At 38.3% G+C, this 16,023-nt stretch overlaps 15 non-coding genes across 15 annotated transcripts; all 15 read right to left on the reverse strand.

The window, feature by feature from the left end:
• Positions 1 to 1,870: 1,870 nt before the first annotated feature.
• Positions 1,871 to 1,943, reverse strand: trnav-uac (transfer RNA valine (anticodon UAC)). Its single transcript has one exon. It is a non-coding gene; the product is annotated as a tRNA-Val (tRNA).
• A 718-nt stretch (positions 1,944 to 2,661) lies between these two features.
• On the reverse strand, positions 2,662 to 2,734 carry trnav-uac (transfer RNA valine (anticodon UAC)). The gene has a single exon. It is a non-coding gene; the product is annotated as a tRNA-Val (tRNA).
• A 1,540-nt stretch (positions 2,735 to 4,274) lies between these two features.
• trnav-uac (transfer RNA valine (anticodon UAC)) lies at positions 4,275 to 4,347 on the reverse strand. Its single transcript has one exon. It is a non-coding gene; the product is annotated as a tRNA-Val (tRNA).
• Positions 4,348 to 5,893: 1,546 nt separating this feature from the next.
• On the reverse strand, positions 5,894 to 5,966 carry trnav-uac (transfer RNA valine (anticodon UAC)). Its single transcript has one exon. It is a non-coding gene; the product is annotated as a tRNA-Val (tRNA).
• Positions 5,967 to 8,331: 2,365 nt separating this feature from the next.
• Positions 8,332 to 8,404, reverse strand: trnav-uac (transfer RNA valine (anticodon UAC)). The gene has a single exon. It is a non-coding gene; the product is annotated as a tRNA-Val (tRNA).
• Positions 8,405 to 9,093: 689 nt separating this feature from the next.
• Positions 9,094 to 9,166, reverse strand: trnav-uac (transfer RNA valine (anticodon UAC)). The gene has a single exon. It is a non-coding gene; the product is annotated as a tRNA-Val (tRNA).
• Positions 9,167 to 9,601: 435 nt separating this feature from the next.
• trnav-uac (transfer RNA valine (anticodon UAC)) lies at positions 9,602 to 9,674 on the reverse strand. The gene has a single exon. It is a non-coding gene; the product is annotated as a tRNA-Val (tRNA).
• A 141-nt stretch (positions 9,675 to 9,815) lies between these two features.
• On the reverse strand, positions 9,816 to 9,888 carry trnav-uac (transfer RNA valine (anticodon UAC)). Its single transcript has one exon. It is a non-coding gene; the product is annotated as a tRNA-Val (tRNA).
• A 141-nt stretch (positions 9,889 to 10,029) lies between these two features.
• On the reverse strand, positions 10,030 to 10,102 carry trnav-uac (transfer RNA valine (anticodon UAC)). Its single transcript has one exon. It is a non-coding gene; the product is annotated as a tRNA-Val (tRNA).
• Positions 10,103 to 10,803: 701 nt separating this feature from the next.
• On the reverse strand, positions 10,804 to 10,876 carry trnav-uac (transfer RNA valine (anticodon UAC)). The gene has a single exon. It is a non-coding gene; the product is annotated as a tRNA-Val (tRNA).
• A 435-nt stretch (positions 10,877 to 11,311) lies between these two features.
• On the reverse strand, positions 11,312 to 11,384 carry trnav-uac (transfer RNA valine (anticodon UAC)). The gene has a single exon. It is a non-coding gene; the product is annotated as a tRNA-Val (tRNA).
• Positions 11,385 to 11,739: 355 nt separating this feature from the next.
• Positions 11,740 to 11,812, reverse strand: trnav-uac (transfer RNA valine (anticodon UAC)). Its single transcript has one exon. It is a non-coding gene; the product is annotated as a tRNA-Val (tRNA).
• A 701-nt stretch (positions 11,813 to 12,513) lies between these two features.
• On the reverse strand, positions 12,514 to 12,586 carry trnav-uac (transfer RNA valine (anticodon UAC)). Its single transcript has one exon. It is a non-coding gene; the product is annotated as a tRNA-Val (tRNA).
• Positions 12,587 to 13,021: 435 nt separating this feature from the next.
• On the reverse strand, positions 13,022 to 13,094 carry trnav-uac (transfer RNA valine (anticodon UAC)). Its single transcript has one exon. It is a non-coding gene; the product is annotated as a tRNA-Val (tRNA).
• Positions 13,095 to 13,449: 355 nt separating this feature from the next.
• trnav-uac (transfer RNA valine (anticodon UAC)) lies at positions 13,450 to 13,522 on the reverse strand. The gene has a single exon. It is a non-coding gene; the product is annotated as a tRNA-Val (tRNA).
• Positions 13,523 to 16,023: the final 2,501 nt, after the last annotated feature.

Below are 16,023 nucleotides of genomic sequence, written 5' to 3' on the forward strand. Positions count from 1 at the left end.
GTATTGTATTGTTGTGTTTGTTTTGTTCTATTCCCGAGGGGTATAGGTCTAACTTTTTGATCCCTGGCTCTACGATGGAGTTGACAGTGAGATGGGGAGTATAAACCAATTTGAAAGAATAGTTTCAATAGAATGTTTTGATATTCTCTGTGAAATATGTTTAGATATGTGTATTAAGAATAATTGGTAAAAGTAATAATTTATCATGTAGTTAATGAACTGAACTAAACTGTTGTTCTGATCTGTTCTTTCGAGGTTATCATGAAAAGTGACATCAGACGGTATCTTAATGCATGGAAGAGATAATTGGACCGAATGGTGTGTGTACCTCAAAACCCCCTCTACCTGGCTGAAGAAGAGAGACAAAGGCGTTGAAGGAGGCTTTCCAAACCACTTCTACCGAGAGAAAAGAACCAAGCCAGAAATTGGTGTACAGTATCAGATCTAAGCTATCAACTGCTTTTCTTTCATGAGTCCACTTGGAGTGATCATGGAGAAAGATCTGTTCTAACATTTTCTTATGATGCTGGTATATTGGTTGACGAATGGACAAGACATGAGTGGTAAAGATGAGACATTGAAATTGGGACATTATCATGGGCCATCCACTTTGAACTGTAAAGCTATCTGAAGAAAAACGAAAGAGACGCCAGAAGATGCAGTGCCTGAGAGGGGGGGGTTGGTCAACTGTGCCATTAAATTGTTTATACTTTTGTGGTATCAGGTTGATTGAAGAGGTCTACACCATGTAAATTGTAGTAATTTAGATTAAGAATGCATTGAGATACTGATCTGTATTATAATCATGATTAAAAAAGTTAATAGTAGAATTATGGGATAATTATACTGAATGTAAGTAAATCTGCTAATATTGATGTGTGTTAAATTGAGGTTTTTACTTTGAGTGATAAGACAAATTTGAATCACTGAGGAATGCTATTCTAAATATTGGTTGGATAAATAGTTGGGTTGTTACTTATGATTTGGAATATGAATGATTTCACTGCCTATACTCTATTCCTAAGTATATTTCTGAGCATGAGGACTTAGAGGGATGTATGTCCTATATGTTGTGAGGAGGCCTGTGTTTAGATACAGGTTCTCATGTAACTTAAGGAGCATTTATATGTTGTGTTTTTATTTTCCTCAAATTAATTATTCTGTGTTTTTGTCTTGAAGAATAGATACCTGCAAGAAATAAGTGCATGTATTTGAATTTCCAAAATACAGCATTTATTAGAACAATTATTCTCTGTTACAAATACAGTACTTACTGGATTTGTCATAGAGAACTGTTTCCGCCCGGCTTCGAACCGGGGACCATTCGTGTGTAAAGCAATCTTGATAACTACTAAACTAGAGAAACTGCTGCTAGAATTATTACTGTGGAGTAAATCAAATTGTACATATATTCATTGCACAAATTCGAAATTCCAACATAATGCATTTATGAAAATTCTCTGTTACAAATACAGTACTTCTCACATGTGTCAGAGACCTCTGTTTCCGCCCAGCATCGAAAAGTATACATTTTGCGTCTTAAGTGAACTTGATAACCACTAGGCTATGGAATCTTTTGATTCCCAAAAGAAGGCATTAATGAAAAATTTAATTTTCAGTTTCAACAATGGTACTTATTGAATGTATCAACAAGTACTGTTTCCACAGAGGTTCAAACCGGGGACCTTTTGCATGTTAAGCGCACGTGATAAGAGCTACATTACAGAAACTTCTGCTTGAGATAGCTGCAAGAAGTAAACTGAATTTTCTTATAGTCAGTGCATGTATTTGAATTTCCAAGATAAGGTATTTATGAAAGCAACACATCTCTTTTATAAATACGGTACTTACTGCATGTGTCAAAGAGGACTGTTTCCACCTGGTTTCGAACCAGGGACCTTTCGCGTGTAAAGTGAACGTGATAACCACTACACTACAGAAACTGCTGCTAGTATTATCAGCAAGGAGCAACCCGAGTTTTACAGATATTCATTGCATGTATTCGAATTTCCAAAAAAAGTCATTTATTAGAACAACTATTCTCTGTTACAAATACACTACTTACTGGATTTGTGAAAGGGAACTGTTTCCGCCCGGCTTAGAACCGGGGACCATTCGTGTGTAAAGCAATCTTGATAACTACTAAACTAGAGAAACTGCTGCTAGAATTATTACTGTGGAGGAAACCAAATTGTACATATATTCATCGCACGAATTCGAAATTCCAACATAATGCATTTATGAAAATTCTCTGTTACAAATACTGTACTTCTTACATGTGTCAGAGACCTCTGTTTCCGCCTAGCATCGAAAAGTATACATTTTGCTTCTTAAGTGAACTTGATAACCACTAGGCTATGGAATCTTTTGATTCCCAAAGGAAGGCATTAATGAAAAATGTATTTTTCAGTTTCAACAATGGTACTTATTGAATGTATCAACGAGTGCTGTTTCCACAGAGGTTCAAACCAGGGACTTTTTGCATGTTAAGCGCACGTGATAACTGCTACACTACAGAAACTTCTGCTTGAGATACCTGCAAGAAGTAAACTGAATTTTCTTATAGTCAGTGCATGTATTTGAATTTCCAAAATAAGGTATTTATGAAAGCAACTCATCTCTTTTATAAATACGTTACTTACTGCATGTGTCAAAGAGGACTGTTTCCGCCCGGTTTCGAACCAGTGACCTTTCGCGTGTAAAGCGAACGTGATAACCACTACGCTACAGAAACTGCTGCTAGTATTATCAGCAAGGAGTAACCCGAGTTTTACATATATTCATTGCATGTATTCGAATTTCCAAAATACGGCATTTATTACAACAGTTATTCTCTGTTACAAATACAGTACTTACTGGATTTGTCATAGAGAACTGTTTCCGCCCAGCTTCGAACCGGGGACCATTCGTGTGTAAAGCAAACTTGATAACTACTAAACTAGAGAAACTGCTGCTAGAATTATTACTGTGGAGTAAACCAAATTGTACATATATTCATCACACAAATTCGAAATTCCAACATAATGCATTTATGAAAATTCTCTGTTACAAATACAGTACTTCTCACATGTGTCAGAGACCTCTGTTTCCGCCCAGCATCGAAAAGTATACATTTTGCGTCTTAAGTGAACTTGATAACCACTAGGCTATGGAATCTTTTGATTCCCAAAAGAAGGCATTAATGAAAAATGTATTTTTCAGTTTCAACAATGGTACTTATTGAATGTATCAACGAGTGCTGTTTCCACAGAGGTTCAAACCGGGGACCTTTTGCATGTTAAGCGCACGTGATAAGAGCTACATTACAGAAAATTCTGCTTGAGATAGCTGCAAGAAGTAAACTGAATTTTCTTATAGACAGAGCATGTATTTGAATTTCCAAAATAAGGTATTTATGAAAGCAACTCATCTCTTTTATAAATACGTTACTTACTGCATGTGTCAAAGAGGACTGTTTCCGCCAGGTTTCAAACCAGGGACCTTTCTCGTGTAAAGTGAACGTGATAACCACTATACTACAGAAACTGCTGCTAGTATTATCAGCAAGGAGTAACCCGAGTTTTACATATATTCATTGCATGTATTTGAATTTCCAAAAAAAGCCATTAATGAGAAGATATATTCTCTGTTGTCGATACAGCACTAACTGCATGTGTCAAAGAGCACTGTTTCTGCCAGGTTTTGAACCACAGAGCTTTCGCATGTAAGACGAACGTGATAAACACTACACTACAGAAACTGCTGCATTAGTTATCAGCAAGGAGTAAACCAAATTTTAGTCATATTTATTGCATGTATTCGAATTTCCAAAATACGGCATTTATTAGAACAATTATTCTCTGTTACAAATACAGTACTTATTGGATTTGTCAAAGACAACTGTTTCCGCCCGGTTTCGAACCAGGGACCATTCGTTTGTAAAGCAATCTTGATAACTACTAAACTAGAGAAACTGCTGCTAGAATTATTACTGTGGAGTAAACCAAATTGTACATATATTCATCGCACAAATTCGAAATTCCAACATAATGCATTTATGAAAATTCTCTGTTACAAATACAGTACTTATTGAATTTGTCAAAGAGAACTGTTTCCGCCCGGTTTCGAACCAGGGACCTTTCGCGTGTAAAGCGAACGTGATAACCATACCTGCAAGAAGTAAACTGAATTTTCTTATAGTCAGTGCATGTATTTGAATTTCCAAAATAAGGTATTTATGAAAGCAACTCATCTCTTTTATAAATACGTTACTTACTGCATGTGTCAAAGAGGACTGTTTCCGCCCGGTTTCGAAACAGGGACCTTTCGCGTGTAAAGCGAACGTGATAACCACTACACTACAGAAACTGCTGCTAGTATTATCAGCAAGGAGCAACCCGAGTTTTACAGATATTCATTGCATGTATTCGAATTTCCAAAAAAAGCCATTTATTAGAACAACTATTCTCTGTAACAAATACACTACTTACTGGATTTGTGAAAGGGAACTGTTTCCGCCCGGCTTTGAACCGGGGACCATTCGTGTGTAAAGCAATCTTGATAACTACTAAACTAGAGAAACTGCTGCTAGTATTATCAGCAAGGAGCAACCCGAGTTTTACAGATATTCATTGCATGTATTCGAATTTCCAAAAAAAGCCATTCATGAGAATATATATTCTCTGTTGTTGATACAGCACTAACTGCATGTGTCAAAGAGCACTGTTTCTGCCAGGTTTTGAGACACAGACCTTTCGCATGTAAGACGAACGTGATAACCACTACACTACAGAAACTGCTGCATTAGTTATCAGCAAGGAGTAAACCAAATTTTACAAATATTTATTGCATGTATTCGAATTTCCAAAATACGGCATTTATTAGAACAATTATTCTCTGTTACAAATACAGTACTTATTGGATTTGTCAAAGAGAACTGTTTCCGCCCGGTTTCGAACCAGGGACCATTCGTGTGTAAAGCAATCTTGATAACTACTAAACTAGAGAAACTGCTGCTAGAATTATTACTGTGGAGTAAACCAAATTGTACATATATTCATCGCACAAATTCGAAATTCCAACATAATGCATTTATGAAAATTCTCTGTTACAAATACAGTACTTCTCACATGTGTCAGAGACCTCTGTTTCCGCCCAGCATCGAAAAGTATACATTTTGCGTCTTAAGTGAACTTGATAACCACTAGGCTATGGAATCTTTTGATTCCCAAAAGAAGGCATTAATGAAAAATTTAATTTTCAGTTTCAACAATGGTACTTATTGAATGTATCAACGAGTGCTGTTTCCACAGAGGTTCAAACCGGGGACCTTTTGCATGTTAAGCGCACGTGATAAGAGCTACATTACAGAAACTTCTGCTTGAGATAGCTGCAAGAAGTAAACTGAATTTTCTTATAGTCAGTGCATGTATTTGAATTTCCAGAATAAGGTATTTATGAAAGCAACTCATCTCTTTTTTAAATGCGGTACTTACTGCATGTGTCAAAGAGGACTGTTTCCGCCAGGTTTTGAGACACAGACCTTTCGCATGTAAGACGAACGTGATAACCACTACACTACAGAAACTGCTGCATTAGTTATCAGCAAGGAGTAAACCAAATTTTACAAATATTTATTGCATGTATTCGAATTTCCAAAATACGGCATTTATTAGAACAATTATTCTCTGTTACAAATACAGTACTTATTGAATTTGTCAAAGAGAACTGTTTCCGCCCGGTTTCGAACCAGGGACCTTTCGCGTGTAAAGCGAACGTGATAACCATACCTGCAAGAAGTAAACTGAATTTTCTTATAGTCAGTGCATGTATTTGAATTTCCAAAATAAGGTATTTATGAAAGCAACTCATCTCTTTTATAAATACGTTACTTACTGCATGTGTCAAAGAGGACTGTTTCCGCCCGGTTTCGAAACAGGGACCTTTCGCGTGTAAAGCGAACGTGATAACCACTACACTACAGAAACTGCTGCTAGTATTATCAGCAAGGAGCAACCCGAGTTTTACAGATATTCATTGCATGTATTCGAATTTCCAAAAAAAGCCATTCATGAGAAGATATATTCTCTGTTGTCTATACAGCACTAACTGCATGTGTCAAAGAGCACTGTTTCTGCCAGGTTTTGAACCACAGACCTTTCGCATGTAAGACGAACGTGATAACCACTACACTACAGACACTGCTGCATTAGTTACCAGCAAGGAGTAAACCAAATTTTACTAATATTTATTGCATGTATTCGAATTTCCAAAATACGGCATTTATTAGAACAATTATTCTCTGTTACAAATACAGTACTTACTGGATTTGTCAAAGAGAACTGTTTCCGCCCGTTTTCGAACCAGGGACCTTTCGCATGTAAAGCGAACGTGATAACCACTACACTACATAAATTGCTGTTAGTATTATCAGCAAGGAGCAACCCGAGTTTTACAGATGTTCATTGCATGTATTCGAATTTCAAAAAAAAGCCATTTATTAGAACAACTATTCTCTGTTACAAATACAGTACTTACTGGATTTGTCATAGAGAACTGTTTCCGCCCGGCTTAGAACCGGGGACCATTCGTGTGTAAAGCAATCTTGATAACTACTAAACTAGAGAAACTGCTGCTAGAATTATTACTGTGGAGTTAACCAAATTGTACATATATTCATCGCACAAATTCGAAATTCCAACATAATGCATTCATGAAAATTCTCTGTTACAAATACAGTACTTCTCACATGTTTCAGAGACCTCTGTTTCCGCCCAGCATCGAAAAGTATACATTTTGCGTCTTAGGTGAACTTGATAACCACTAGGCTATGGAATCTTTTGATTCCCAAAAGAAGGCATTAATGAAAAATGTATTTTTCAGTTTCAACTATGGTACTTATTGAATGTATCAACGAGTGCTGTTTCCACAGAGGTTCAAACCGGGGACCTTTTGCATGTTAAGCGCACGTGATAAGAGCTACATTACAGAAACTTCTGCTTGAGATAGCTGCAAGAAGTAAACTGAATTTTCTTATAGTCAGAGCATGTATTTGAATTTCCAAAATAAGGTATTTATGAAAGCAACTCATCTCTTTAATAAATACGTTACTTACTGCATGTGTCAAAGAGGACTGTTTCCGCCCGGTTTCGAACCAGGGACCTTTCGCGTGTAAAGCAATAGTGATAACCACTACGCTACAGAAACTGCTGCTAGTATTATCAGCAAGGAGTAACCCGCGTTTTACATATATTCATTGCATGTATTCGAATTTCCAAAATACGGCATTTATTACAACAGTTATTCTCTGTTACAAATACAGTACTTACTGGATTTGTCATAGAGAACTGTTTCCGCCCGGCTTCGAACCGGGGACCATTCGTGTGTAAAGCAAACTTGATAACTACTAAACTAGAGAAACTGCTGCTAGAATTATTACTGTGGAGTAAACCAAATTGTACATATATTCATCGCACAAATTCGAAATTCCAACATAATGCATTTATGAAAATTCTCTGTTACAAATACAGTACTTCTCACATGTGTCAGAGACCTCTGTTTCCGCCCAGCATCGAAAAGTATACATTTTGCGTCTTAAGTGAACTTGATAACCACTAGGCTATGGAATCTTTTGATTCCCAAAAGAAGGCATTAATGAAAAATGTATTTTTCAGTTTCAACAATGGTACTTATTGAATGTATCAACGAGTGCTGTTTCCACAGAGGTTCAAACCGGGGACCTTTTGCATGTTAAGCGCACGTGATAAGAGCTACATTACAGAAACTTCTGCTTGAGATAGCTGCAAGAAGTAAACTGAATTTTCTTATAGACAGAGCATGTATTTGAATTTCCAAAATAAGGTATTTATGAAAGCAACTCATCTCTTTTATAAATACGTTACTTACTGCATGTGTCAAAGAGGACTGTTTCCGCCAGGTTTCAAACCAGGGACCTTTCTCGTGTAAAGTGAACGTGATAACCACTATACTACAGAAACTGCTGCTAGTATTATCAGCAAGGAGTAACCCGAGTTTTACATATATTCATTGCATGTATTTGAATTTCCAAAAAAAGCCATTCATGAGAAGATATATTCTCTGTTGTCGATACAGCACTAACTGCATGTGTCAAAGAGCACTGTTTCTGCCAGGTTTTGAACCACAGACCTTTCGCATGTAAGACGAACGTGATAAACACTACACTACAGAAACTGCTGCATTAGTTATCAGCAAGGAGTAAACCAAATTTTACTAATATTTATTGCATGTATTCGAATTTCCAAAATACGGCATATATTAGAACAATTATTCTCTGTTACAAATACAGTACTTATTGGATTTGTCAAAGAGAACTGTTTCCGCCCGGTTTCGAACCAGGGACCTTTCGCGTGTAAAGCGAACGTGATAACCACTACACTACAGAAACTGCTGCTAGTATTATCAGCAGGAGTTAACCAAATTGTACATATATTCATCGCACGAATTCGAAATTCCAACATAATGCATTTATGAAAATTCTCTGTTACAAATACTGCACTTCTCACATGTGTCAGAGACCTCTGTTTCCGCCCAGCATCGAAAAGTATACATTTTGCGTCTTAAGTGAACTTGATAACCACTAGGCTATGGAATCTTTTGATTCCCAAAAGAAGGCATTAATGAAAAATGTATTTTTCAGTTTCAACAATGGTACTTATTGAATGTATCAACGAGTGATGTTTCCACAGAGGTTCAAACCGGGGACCTTTTGCATGTTAAGCGCACGTGATAAGAGCTACATTACAGAAACTTCTGCTTGAGATAGCTGCAAGAAGTAAACTGAATTTTCTTATAGACAGAGCATGTATTTGAATTTCCAAAATAAGGTATTTATGAAAGCAACTCATCTCTTTTATAAATATGTTACTTACTGCATGTGTCAAAGAGGACTGTTCGCGTGTAAAGCGAACGTGATAACCACTACACTACAGAAACTGCTGCATTTGTTACCAGCAAGGAGTAAACCAAATTTTACAAATATTTATTGCATGTATTCGAATTTCCAAAATACGGCATTTATTAGAACAATTATTCTCTGTTACAAATACAGTACTTACTGGATTTGTCAAAGAGAACTGTTTCCGCCCGGTTTCGAACCAGGGACCTTTTGCGTGTAAAGCGAACGTGATAACCACTACACTACAGAAACTGCTGCTAGTATTATCAGCAAGGAGCAACCCGAGTTTTACAGATATTCATTGCATGTATTCGAATTTCCAAAAAAAGCCATTTATTAGAACAACTATTCTCTGTAACAAATACACTACTTACTGGATTTGTCAAAGAGAACTGTTTCCGCCCGGCTTCGAACCGGGGACCATTCGTGTTTAAACCAATCTTGATAACTACTAAACTAGAGAAACTGCTGCTAGAATTATTACTGTGGAGGAAACCAAATTGTACATATATTCATCGCACGAATTCGAAATTCCAACTACAGAAACTTCTGCTTGAGATACCTGCAAGAAGTAAACTGAATTTTCTTATAGTCAGTGCATGTATTTGAATTTCCAAAATATTGTATTTATGAAAGCAACTCATCTCTTTAATAAATACGTTACTTACTGCATGTGTCAAAGAGGACTGTTTCCGCCCGGTTTCGAACCAGGGACTTTTCGCGTGTAAAGCGAACGTGATAACCACTACACTACAGAAACTGCTGCTAGTATTATCAACAAGGAGTAACCCAAGTTTTACATATATTCATTGCATGTATTCGAATTTCCAAAAAAAGCCATTCATGAGAATATATATTCTCTGTTGTTGATACAGCACTAACTGCATGTGTCAAAGAGCACTGTTTCTGCCAGGTTTTGAACCACAGACCTTTCGCATGTAAGACGAACGTGATAACCACTACACTACAGAAACTGCTGCATTAGTTATCAGCAAGGAGTAAACCAAATTTTACAAATATTTATTGCATGTATTCGAATTTCCAAAATACGGCATTTATTAGAACAATTATTCTCTGTTACAAATACAGTACTTATTGGATTTGTCAAAGAGAACTGTTTCCGCCCGGTTTCGAACCAGGGACCTTTCGCGTGTAAAGCGAACGTGATAACCACTACACTACAGAAACTGCTGCTAGTATTATCAGCAAGGAGCAACCCTAGTATTATCAGCAAGGAGCAAATTTCCAAAAAAAGCCATTTATTAGAACAACTATTCTCTGTAACAAATACACTACTTACTGGATTTGTCAAAGAGAACTGTTTCCGCCCGGCTTCGAACCGGGGACCATTCGTGTGTAAAGCAATCTTGATAACTACTAAACTAGAGAAACTGCTGCTAGAATTATTACTGTGGAGTTAACCAAATTGTACATATATTCATCGCACGAATTCGAAATTCCAACATAATGCATTTATGAAAATTCTCTGTTACAAATACTGTACTTCTCACATGTGTCAGAGACCTCTGTTTCCGCCTAGCATCGAAAAGTATACATTTTGCTTCTTAAGTGAACTTGATAACCACTAGGCTATGGAATCTTTTGATTCCCAAAGGAAGGCATTAATGAAAAATGTATTTTTCAGTTTCAACAATGGTACTTATTGAATGTATCAACGAGTGCTGTTTCCACAGAGGTTCAAACCAGGGACCTTTTGCATGTTAAGCGCACGTGATAACTGCTACACTACAGAAACTTCTGCTTGAGATACCTGCAAGAAGTAAACTGAATTTTCTTATAGTCAGTGCATGTATTTGAATTTCCAAAATAAGGTATTTATGAAAGCAACTCATCTTTTTTATAAATATGTTACTTGTGTCAAAGAGGACTGTTTCCGCCCGGTTTCGAACCAGGGACTTTTCGCGTGTAAAGCGAACGTGATAACCACTACACTACAGAAACTGCTGCATTTGTTACCAGCAAGGAGTAAACCAAATTTTACAAATATTTATTGCATGTATTCGAATTTCCAAAATACGGCATTTATTAGAACAATTATTCTCTGTTACAAATACAGTACTTACTGGATTTGTCAAAGAGAACTGTTTCCGCCCGGTTTCGAACCGGGGACCATTCGTGTGTAAACCAATCTTGATAACTACTAAACTAGAGAAACTGCTGCTAGAATTATTACTGTGGAGGAAACCAAATTGTACATATATTCATCGCACGAATTCGAAATTCCAACTACAGAAACTTCTGCTTGAGATACCTGCAAGAAGTAAACTGAATTTTCTTATAGTCAGTGCATGTATTTGAATTTCCAAAATATGGTATTTATGAAAGCAACTCATCTCTTTAATAAATACGTTACTTACTGCATGTGTCAAAGAGGACTGTTTCCGCCCGGTTTCGAACCAGGGACTTTTCGCGTGTAAAGCGAACGTGATAACCACTACACTACAGAAACTGCTGCTAGTATTATCAGCAAGGAGTAACCCGAGTTTTACATATATTCATTGCATGTATTCGAATTTCCAAAAAAAGCCATTCATGAGAATATATATTCTCTGTTGTTGATACAGCACTAACTGCATGTGTCAAAGAGCACTGTTTCTGCCAGGTTTTGAACCACAGACCTTTCGCATGTAAGACGAACGTGATAAACACTACACTACAGAAACTGCTGCATTAGTTATCAGCAAGGAGTAAACCAAATTTTAGTCATATTTATTGCATGTATTTGAATTTCCAAAATACGGCATTTATTAGAACAATTATTCTCTGTTACAAATACAGTACTTCCTGGATTTGTCAAAGAGAACTGTTTCCGCCCGGTTTCGAACCAGGGACCTTTCGCGTGTAAAGCGAACGTGATAACCACTACACTACAGAAACTGCTGCTAGTATTATCAGCAAGGAGCAACCCTAGTATTATCAGCAAGGAGCAAATTTCCAAAAAAAGCCATTTATTAGAACAACTATTCTCTGTAACAAATACACTACTTACTGGATTTGTCAAAGAGAACTGTTTCCGCCCGGCTTCGAACCGGGGACCATTCGTGTGTAAAGCAATCTTGATAACTACTAAACTAGAGAAACTGCTGCTAGAATTATTACTGTGGAGTTAACCAAATTGTACATATATTCATCGCACGAATTCGAAATTCCAACATAATGCATTTATGAAAATTCTCTGTTACAAATACTGTACTTCTCACATGTGTCAGAGACCTCTGTTTCCGCCTAGCATCGAAAAGTATACATTTTGCTTCTTAAGTGAACTTGATAACCACTAGGCTATGGAATCTTTTGATTCCCAAAGGAAGGCATTAATGAAAAATGTATTTTTCAGTTTCAACAATGGTACTTATTGAATGTATCAACGAGTGCTGTTTCCACAGAGGTTCAAACCAGGGACCTTTTGCATGTTAAGCGCACGTGATAACTGCTACACTACAGAAACTTCTGCTTGAGATACCTGCAAGAAGTAAACTGAATTTTCTTATAGTCAGTGCATGTATTTGAATTTCCAAAATAAGGTATTTATGAAAGCAACTCATCTTTTTTATAAATATGTTACTTGTGTCAAAGAGGACTGTTTCCGCCCGGTTTCGAACCAGGGACTTTTCGCGTGTAAAGCGAACGTGATAACCACTACACTACAGAAACTGCTGCATTTGTTACCAGCAAGGAGTAAACCAAATTTTACAAATATTTATTGCATGTATTCGAATTTCCAAAATACGGCATTTATTAGAACAATTATTCTCTGTTACAAATACAGTACTTACTGGATTTGTCAAAGAGAACTGTTTCCGCCCGGTTTCGAACCGGGGACCATTCGTGTGTAAACCAATCTTGATAACTACTAAACTAGAGAAACTGCTGCTAGAATTATTACTGTGGAGGAAACCAAATTGTACATATATTCATCGCACGAATTCGAAATTCCAACTACAGAAACTTCTGCTTGAGATACCTGCAAGAAGTAAACTGAATTTTCTTATAGTCAGTGCATGTATTTGAATTTCCAAAATATGGTATTTATGAAAGCAACTCATCTCTTTAATAAATACGTTACTTACTGCATGTGTCAAAGAGGACTGTTTCCGCCCGGTTTCGAACCAGGGACTTTTCGCGTGTAAAGCGAACGTGATAACCACTACACTACAGAAACTGCTGCTAGTATTATCAGCAAGGAGTAACCCGAGTTTTACATATATTCATTGCATGTATTCGAATTTCCAAAAAAAGCCATTCATGAGAATATATATTCTCTGTTGTTGATACAGCACTAACTGCATGTGTCAAAGAGCACTGTTTCTGCCAGGTTTTGAACCACAGACCTTTCGCATGTAAGACGAACGTGATAAACACTACACTACAGAAACTGCTGCATTAGTTATCAGCAAGGAGTAAACCAAATTTTAGTCATATTTATTGCATGTATTTGAATTTCCAAAATACGGCATTTATTAGAACAATTATTCTCTGTTACAAATACAGTACTTCCTGGATTTGTCAAAGAGAACTGTTTCCGCCCGGTTTCGAACCAGGGACCTTTCGCGTGTAAAGCGAACGTGATAACCACTACACTACAGAAACTGCTGCATTTGTTACCAGCAAGGAGTAAACCAAATTTTACAGATATTCATTGCATGTATTCGAATTTCCAAAAAAAAGCCATTTATTAGAACAACTATTCTCTGTAACAAATACACTACTTACTGGATTTGTCAAATCAAATTCAATCAATCAAATTTATTTTATATAGCCCTTCGTACATCAGCTGATATCTCAAAGTGCTGTACAGAAACCCAGCCTAAAACCCCAAACAGCAAGCAATGCAGGTGAAGAAGCACGGTGGCTAGGAAAAACTCCCTAGAAAGGCCAAAACCTAGGAAGAAACCTAGAGAGGAACCAGGCTATGTGGGGTGGCCAGTCCTCTTCTGGCTGTGCCGGGTGGAGATTATAACAAAACATGGTCAAGATGTTCAAATGTTCATAAATGACCAGCATGGTCGAATAATAATAAGGCAGAATAGTTGAAACTGGAGCAGCAGCACAGTCAGGTGGACTGGGGACAGCAAGGAGTCATCATGTCAGGTATTCCTGGGGCATGGTCCTAGGGCTCAGGTCCTCCGAGAGAGAGAAAGAAAGAGAGAATTAGAGAGAGCATATGTGGGATGGCCAGTCCTCTTCTGGCTGTGCCGGGTGGAGATTATAACAGAACATGGCCAAGATGTTCAAATGTTCATAAATGATCAGCATGGTCGAATAATAATAAGGCAGAACAGTTGAAACTGGAGCAGCAGCACAGCCAGGTGGACTGGGGACAGCAAGGAGTCATCATGTCAGGTAGTCCTGGGGCATGGTCCTAGGGCTCAGGTCCTCCGAGAGAGAGAAAGAGAGAAGGAGAGAATTAGAGAACGCACACTTAGATTCACACAGGACACCGAATAGGACAGGAGAAGTACTCCAGATATAACAAACTGACCCTAGCCCCCCGACACATAAACTACTGCAGCATAAATACTGGAGGCTGAGACAGGAGGGGTCAGGAGACACTGTGGCCCACTCCGAGGACACCCCCGGACAGGGCCAAACAGGAAGGATATAACCCCACCCACTTTGCCAAAGCACAGCCCCCACACCACTAGAGGGATATCTTCAACCACCAACTTACCATCCTGAGACAAGGCTGAGTATAGCCCACAAAGACCTCCGCCACGGCACAACCCAAGGGGGGGGGGGGGGCGCCAACCCAGACAGGATGACCACATCAGTGACTCAACCCACTCAGGTGACGCACCTCCTCCAGGGACGGCATGAGAGAGCCCCAGTAAAGCCAGTGACTCAGCCCCTGTAATAGGGTTAGAGGCAGAGAATCCCAGTGGAAAGAGGGGAACCGGCCAGGCAGAGACAGCAAGGGTGGTTCGTTGCTCCAGAGCCTTTCCGTTCACCCTCCCACTCCTGGGCCAGACTACACTCAATCATATGACCCACTGAAGAGATGAGTCTTCAGTAGAGACTTAAAGGTTGAGACCGAGTCTGCGTCTCTGACATGGGTAGGCAGACCGTTCCATAAAAATGGAGCTCTATAGGAGAAAGCCCTGCCTCCAGCTGTTTGCTTAAAAATTCTAGGGACAATTAGGAGGCCTGCGTCTTGTGACCGTAGCGTACGTGTAGGTATGTACGGCAGGACCAAATCAGAGAGATAGATAGGAGCAAGCCCATGTAATGCTTTGTAGGTTAGCAGTAAAACCTTGAAATCAGCCCTTGCTTTGACAGGAAGCCAGTGTAGAGAGGCTAGCACTGGAGTAATATGATCAAATTTGTTGGTTCTAGTCAGGATTCTAGCAGCCGTATTTAGCACTAACTGAAGTTTATTTAGTGCTTTATCCGGGTAGCCGGAAAGTAGAGCATTGCAGTAGTCTAACCTGGAAGTGACAAAAGCATGGATTAATTTTTCTGCATCATTTTTGGACAGAAAGTTCCTGATTTTTGCAATGTTACGTAGATGGAAAAAAGCTGTCCTTGAAATGGTCTTGATATGTTCTTCAAAAGAGAGATCAGGGTCCAGAGTAACGCCGAGGTCCTTCACAGTTTTATTTGAGACGACTGTACAACCATTAAGATTAATTGTCAGATTCAACAGAAGATCTCTTTGTTTCTTGGGACCTAGAACAAGCATCTCTGTTTTGTCCGAGTTTAAAAGTAGAAAGTTTGCAGCCATCCACTTCCTTATGTCTGAAACACATTCTTCTAGCAAGGGCAATTTTGGGGCTTCACCATGTTTAATTGAAATGTACAGCTGTGTGTCATCCGCATAGCAGTGAAAGTTAACATTATGTTTTCGAATAACATCCCCAAGAGGTAAAATATATAGTGAAAACAATAGTGGTCCTAAAACGGAACCTTGAGGAACACCGAAATTTACAGTTGATTTGTCAGAGGACAGACCATTCACAGAGACAAACTGATATCTTTCCGACAGATAAGATCTAAACCAGGCCAGAACTTGTCCGTGTAGACCAATTTGGGTTTCCAATCTCTCCAAAAGAATGTGGTGATCGATGGTATCAAAAGCAGCACTAAGGTCTAGG

Source organism: Oncorhynchus mykiss, chromosome 23, assembly GCF_057628025.1.
Source record: "Oncorhynchus mykiss isolate SJ-2025 chromosome 23, ASM5762802v1, whole genome shotgun sequence".
Classification (NCBI taxonomy): Eukaryota; Metazoa; Chordata; class Actinopteri; order Salmoniformes; family Salmonidae; genus Oncorhynchus; species Oncorhynchus mykiss.